Raw genomic sequence first — 7,708 nt, forward strand, 5'->3', positions numbered from 1 at the left:
TCCCTACAGGGCATGTGTACTCACCAGAGAGAGAGAGACAGACAGACAGACAAAAAGCGAGAAATCACCCCCCAGGGGGGATGGCCATGCCGCAATCCCTTCTCCATTCTTCTCTCAGGATCTTGGGCATGCACACACACTCACCCATCATGAGTTTAAGCCACCGGATGTTGGACTCGAACTGCAGTCAACTATATAGGAGTCCAGCAACAGCCATTACACTAACTGCTGGTCCCACAAGTGTAATTTTTACATGGAAGTTGATAGCTGAATTTGCTTCAAACATAGAGCCAAGTGGCAATTTTTATATGGCAATGGCTAGCTGTACGAGTCTAGTCATCAAATGGATCTGCATCAACATGCCTCTCTAGATGTTCATGGACTCAGCTAAATTCTTGAGGAGATCATGTGATCAAGCAGTGCTCCAATCAGGGTCCTTTCATGGCCCAAACCAGAAACCTACCTAAGCTCGTTTAACAACTTAAATTAATTTAGAGGTATAGCGAGGCTCATAGAACCCCAAGAACTGGATCCATTATGGCAGTAAAGTCCTAGGACCTGAAGTCATAAAGTTGTCTGAAATCGAGGCCACTTCCTCTCTCTGGGGGCTGCAGGGTCGTGGGGTCTCTACTATTCTCCGTGGATATGATCCATCTCATCTCTGCCTCCTTCTTCTTTAGCTTGTACAGACATGGAGAGGCTGATCCAGTCCTTGTTAGAGCATGGTGACTGTGGGTAGTTACACCTCTGACCCTCATCCACTAACTGGCCTAGTGCCTCAGTCTTCAAATTCTCCTGGAAGTTTGACTTCCCCTTTGGATTTGAGTCAAGCCTCCTGAGGAATACATTTAGTACTATCTTTGGGACAATTGTCACTTCATGTCTAGTCAGCTGTGGTCAAGGAGAGGGCATGAAATAATCCAGAAGAGAACATGGCTACTCAGGCCGGCAGGGCCTGTCATCCTTTTTATTTTTCAACTAATTTGATAATTTTCAGATTAATTTCATATTTTACATAAGGTCTCCATCATGATATGTACTATATATTGGGTTGTCAGAAAAGTCATGAAGCATTTTTGCACAGAAAAATATTTTGAATGCATACAAACACATTTTGGATAGAAAAATATGTCATGACTTTCCTGACAACCCTATATATATTTTTTTTTAAAAGAGAACTTTACATTTTTTGTCTGCTAAATGTTCCTTCCCAGAGTCTGCCACATTCTATATGTTGAATGTTGTTGCATGACTGAATAATAAATCAATCTAAAAGGATAAAGCAGAAGGCCTTGCAGATGAAAATGGGTGATACATGAGGATTAAAGGCAACAGAACCCAGAAGAGGAGGATTGAAATGTATCTACAGAACAGAAACAGTCTATACTGAAAGGTGTTATGTGATTTGCTTACCATATCATTATGGGGGTCGAGAGTCCTACTGTTTGGAGAAAGAAGACTAGATTGGAAGAGCCACAGTATGATTCCATAAGCCTAATTCTTGATATTATTTCCTTCTGCTTTTAGGTTCCTGGTGTTGTTATTTGCATTTGAGAATATTTCCTGTCACACCATGGAACAGCTGCTTCTCCATGTCTCACATCATGTCCTCAGCGGGAGAATGGTGTTTACCAGTTAGTGGAATTTTTAAATTTTTTGACTAATACGTTTATGATTTTAATCTGAACAATATTCTTAGCATATTACAGATTGCAGTGGTTTGGTTGAGCTGTTTGCAGCACATTTCTGAGCATGGAGGATAGTTATCTTCTAAATTACCGTATTTTCCTTCTGAACAGGGAACATTTAGAATGGTTCAAGCTTTTTAAAATAATTTTTAATTTAATTTAATTTAATTTAATTTATTATTATTATTATTTAATTTGTTATAGGTCACATACACTCAACAGAGAGAGAGAGAGAGAGCAAGCCGCCAGATCCAGGTCTCAAACCACAGTCAGCCATGTGGGAGTCCAGTGCCTTAACCATTAAGGCATCTGCTGGTCCCAGAGAAGTTCTATACCTTTAAAATATTTTTCCTTAGATTTCTTTTTTCCTATACTGGCTCTTGCAGAGCTGTATGAACTTTCCTGAACAGCTCCCTTACCAAGTCTGGAGCTAGACTGTTTTAACTATAGAGAGAAAAGAGCTTCTTTTAAGCCCCTCTGTCCTCTTCCCTTGGTGCTCAGGACTTCCTCCGCATGGGATTGTCACTTTCTGAGTCATACCCTGGAAGTATTCAGTGCTGTGCTGGCTGAGTATAAGTCTCTCTCCATAGCTTCCTCAGTTAGCCTTCCACATCCCCCAATGTCGGTGTCTGAGCATAGTTTTCTGAGGCATGTATCCAAGTAGTTACAATTAACAAAATAAAACAAAACAAAACAAACAAAATGAGACAAATAAAAACAAAGTCACCAGCTGGGCTTTTAATGCATGTTACTTTGTATTCATCTCTAGTTGTTGCCACTTGATCTTCACAACTTCATGCCAAACTCATCGCAAGTAGTGTGGGACTGCAGCAGGCCTGTGGAGCCCACAGGCGTGTGTTCAAGCGTTATGAGCAGGCGAACCTTCACACGCAACTTTGGGAATTTATGAGTGTTAGTGCTTCTTGTATGATCCTTCCTTTGGGAGCACCCTCATCCTTCACTTGGGTATGTTTTACTTACTCTTATCCTGGATTACCAAATATTTCTGAGAATAGTAATCAGTTCTATCCTCATGACTTCACCTATATCGCACTTTGAATATCTGCAGACTAGCTTCATTCTGAAGAAGTCGAACTAACATCATCTGGCCAAACAGATATCTGTGTTAGTGGTGAGGCGTAGACCTGCAGGTCTTCCAAAACTCAGAGGGAAAAGATGTTAGTAGGGCATTTTTTGTCCTTGGTGAGCATCAGTGTTTTAAAGTTTTGAAGAAATTTGACCAAAATCTTCCCAATGCAGTTTATAAGCTCCCTGCATGTACTCTAGTGTCCTTGTGACATTGAGAGAGTCTTCTCTGTAATTACAAGCAGATGTGAAGATTGGAATATCATGGTTGATAAAGTAAGTAATGTGGCAAATAATTCAGAGAATTATAGCTCATTTTCTAAGACAGGACAAAGACAGAGAATATCACCCTGAGAGGAAGCCTCCTTCATTTTGCTTTGGAAATGTTCACCATGGATATATTTCTCGTTTAGTGTATTGAGGTGACCTTGCTCTAATGCTTTCTCTTTCTGATCATTTCTTAGCAATAAACCAGACATAGGAAACCACTGCCAAGTTCCAGTGGGAGTTGGATGTCAAATCCATGAATCCGAACTTAAAAGTGTTTTAACAGGTTACAAAATAAAAGACCACATAAACCACATGGGCCACAGGAGGGGGAAAAGCTTGTTTACAAGGTCAATTCAAAGTTTAGTCAAACGAATGAAATATATCTGGGATAGAATCATGCCAGAGACACTCCTGACAGTAAGACCAGGGCACGTTGACAGCTTAATCTAAACACACATTTAAAAAGACCTCATTTTCAACAGCTTTCCAAACCATGCATTCTGTATATGTCTTACATGGACAAGCACGCCTCACTCGTGATGAGGAAACGTTTTGAGAAATGTGTCACTACGTGATTTGTCATTGTGTGAACGTCATCGAGTGTACTTACGAAAGCCGAGACGATAGAACCCACTACACAGCGAGGCTGCATGGCATACCCATGTACTCCTTGTGGGACCGCCATTGTATGTGCAGTCTGTCACTGCCTGAAGCACTGGTAAGTAGCACCTGACTGTGTATGTGGGTGTCATGGGTATGTGGATACAAGGGTGTAGTGTATGTACATGTAGGAGAGCATGTGGATACGGAGTCTATGAGTAGGTGACAGAGAGTGTGTGTATGGGTGTGGCCATGTATGTATATGTGAACAGAGTCTATCCCTTCACAGGCTGTTGGAACTGTTCGAGGTTTCTGTCGTTATCACTGTAACCTATTTTTAAATTTACTTAACTTTTAAAGGTTTTTGCCATAGGGCGTATGCAATCATTGGACAGATACAGTGAGAAACCACTCCTGAGGGGGGTGGCCATGTCATAGTACCTTCTCCTCCATCTTCCTCCTGGAGTTTTGAGCATGCATGCAAAAAATCAAGAGTAGTGTAATTGCACCAGGAGTGCCTGGTGTAATTTCCAAGCTGCCTGGTTCAGGACTCTAACCCTGGTTAGCTAATGGGAGTCCAGCACCTTAACCACCACCCACCTGCTGGGCCGATCACTGTAATCTCTTTCTATTGTTTGTGTCTTTTAGAGAGCATTTTTTGCTATAGGGTGCATGTGCATGCCCAAGAGATAGAGAGGAACAGAGAGAGATATAGAAAATAAGAAATCACTCCCCAGGGGGGATGGCCACACCACAATCCCTTCTTCACTCTCCTCTTGGGATTTTGGGCATGCACGCACATGTGCTTGGCATGAGTTTTAAGCCACTGGGTCCAGGACTCCAATCTCAGTCTACTTCGTGGGAGCCCAGTGAGATGACCTTTGTGCCATCTGCTGGTCCCACAATAACCTTTAAAAAAAAAAAAAAAAGGCTTCTTTTGTTACTTTTGTGTCTGCATCAAACTTGCAGATCCCTTATGGACCGACTTCTTCCTCATCATCAATTCTGTCCCGTCCTCATGCAAAGTGCATTTACTTAGCATCCTCATTGTCATGATCATTTAGAGATGGCTTACCACATGTTAGATGTTCTGCTGAGAGCCCGACACCATTCCTTCATGGAATAAGTACTATGTTGCTGTGTTGTGGGTTATTATCTCAGTTCTTGTAGATGAGAAAACAGTTTTAGAAAGGTCAAGTAGCTTCGTCAAAATCGCATGGCAAGGACTTGAACTGAAACAAGTCTTACTTTCAGTGAAGTTTTCAGTTGTTAGCTGAAAAACAGTTTTGGGATATTTAACAATCGTTCTGACTAAAGATAGTGGGATGAAGAGCTATCAAAAATTTACCTTCCCTACTACGAAATGAATTGAATACGACTAATGAGTTCTCTACAAATTTTAGATCAACTGTGAGCGGTAAGATGAAACTTCTACTAATTTGCCAGAGACAAAGGGGTGCAGTCAATGATGTTAACTTCCAAGAATGAGAGCTGTAAAAAAAGTCTAACTCCTGACCTGCGGTGACCTTGTCAGGCCCTTCACGCTGCGCCACCTGCCAGAACAATGGTGGTCAGCGTCATTACAGAATGGAAATAGCTCACTAATGTTCCAAACACGGAGAGGAGCAAACACAGGTATCATTTCCTTTTCCTGACAGCTGCGGAGGACAGATAGGTGAACCAGGTAAAGTGAATACCTGGGCTCCTCCAGAAATCGTTGGAGGTAGACACAGGAACAGGACACACCTCCTGCTGGCTCCTCCTTGGAAGAGCAGGTGTCAACACAAGCACTGAGCAAAGAATGGCCAAGTCTGGGAAACACTGCACCTCCACTCAAGCACCATGGCTGGGAGTGACCTGGCAGGGCATGAGTGTCTGACAGGGGCAAGGCGAATGCTAAGATCTTCCCTAAGCTAGTCCCACCTTTAAGAGAAATTGAAGTCAAGACTAAAAGCGTTGGACAGCCTTCCTCCATTTTACTTTAAGAGAAACCTATCGACTTCCTGCGGAAGGAAACCACCACCAGGAAGATGAAGCAGCCTGGAAGAGGCTTTGACCTTGACCACACCCTCTCTGGGGAGCCCCGGGCCAGCCTTTAGGCATGTGTAACTGGAACTCAAGCTGTAAGCATGGCGTGCAGTACAGAAGAAGCTGCTACAGAGCTGAAATTAATTGAACATTTTATAGAAATTTATACAGATACTGGTCCTCAAAAGCTACAAATCAGTGGTCTGAAAAAAATATTGGAAACTTGAGTAAGATAAACATAATGCTGAACTTTTAAAAAATACATGTAAATGGTGACAAAAACAACAACAGAACTGTTTCTGATTTCTGTAATACTTTTAAGGGATTACCATGTAAATTTCCTAAAGACCCATGGAGAGTACTCAGCATGGAGCTCCAAATCTGAAAGCCATCCCCAAGAGGGAAGTTTCTTGACACCTGCGCTAAAGCAGTCACTTCAAAGGACAATTGGGAGGGTCTCTCCTAAAGGATCAGGCTATAATCCCTTCCTTGGGCAGAAAGCTCCAGCTTTTTGTGGGCAGCTTCCCAAACTTCCCAAGAGGAGGGATCTTGCTAAGTCAAGTGGCTGGGCTGTTAATTACTGCAAGAGCTTTCTAAATCTCAAAGGAAAGGATTGGGTTGCATGCACTTTCTTATCCTTGCTAAAGACCGACTTGCCTAGCACTTCACCTCCAATAACAGGCTCCTCTCCATGGGCAGGGTGTGCCCAGTTTGTGCGCGTTTTTCCTGGAGCACAGTCTTAATTGCTTTACAGCCATTCTACTAATGCTAATGAAAACCCTCACATTTGGGAACTTCATCTATCAGTCTGCTGTAGAGGGAGAAACAAAAAGGTACATGTTCAGATCTTCCTCAAAATAAAATGCTGAGGCCTTCATTTACTAGCACGGTCGAAGTCTCCCTAATTACTAGAGAACATATGACCATCTAGTTTGGGGCAAAAAAGATTCCCTACAATTTCTTTTTATATATATATATTTTATATATTTATATGTCCTTTCTTGGGGTCCTGTGGTGTACTGTGTAGCAGTGCAGTTGTACCAAATAAATAAATAAATACCCCTTCTATTTATATAAACCTGAAGTATCTCTTCTCAGGTATTGCTTGGGCAAAATCTCACATATGCTCTTTTCCCAAATTATGGTCTTTGCCTTTTCTCATTTGGAATTTAGTATAATCAATGAATTAAATTGAAATGTTTTCTAAGCTTTCGTCAGAGAATTTCTTCTTTGGCTTTACGAGGGGGGCTCATTTTCTTGTTCCCATTCCCAGGAAATTTCACAACTCAGATAATTTTTCCCTTTTCAGAAAGCGAAGCCCTGAGATGTGGAGAAAGATCTGCCCAGGGTAATGTTCGTGGACAGAACGAGAGTTCCCAGAATGCACTCGGGTTCTCCCACGTCGCAGGGACGGAGCGTTAGACTTGGATGGCTGCTCCTGTCGGACAGAGGGGACAGAGGATGTCTCCAAGTTGGAGATACCTTCCTCCCCCCTTCCTACACTCCCTCCCTCCCATCTCCTTCCTGTTCTTCCTCTCTCCTTTCATTCCTGGCTACCTTCCTTCCTTTCCTCTCTTTACTTCATTCCTGTCTTTTTTTTTCCAAATAATAAAATTCTCTTGACATATTTTAACCATAGTTCTTAGGAGGGTTTTATTATTACTATGTGTAAAAAATGATGTGTGTGTGTGTGAGTGTGTACTTTACTGTTACCTAGTTAGGATGAGGGTATTACTAAAGATAGTTGCTAAATGTCATGTTTAGATATCCACATACACTAGAAAATTAAATTCAACTTATGTCTTTGTCTAGCACATTTGCGAATCTCTCATGGGCCCTGACCTATTGTTGGCTGCTTCAGTGAAATCAGGAATGATCAGATTACATTATCTTGTTCATCCCAAGAATAAACCCCATTACCATAGCATAGTACAGGGCATTCACAGCAAGGCTGGTAAAAGAGCATTCAGGCCCTATTGTCCAATGTTTTAATACAGACACTTAAAGGGCTTGCCTACATGTCAGTGGCAAAGATA

Source organism: Tupaia chinensis, unplaced genomic scaffold (genome assembly GCF_000334495.1).
Source record: "Tupaia chinensis unplaced genomic scaffold, TupChi_1.0 Scaffold000099_1, whole genome shotgun sequence".
Classification (NCBI taxonomy): Eukaryota; Metazoa; Chordata; class Mammalia; order Scandentia; family Tupaiidae; genus Tupaia; species Tupaia belangeri.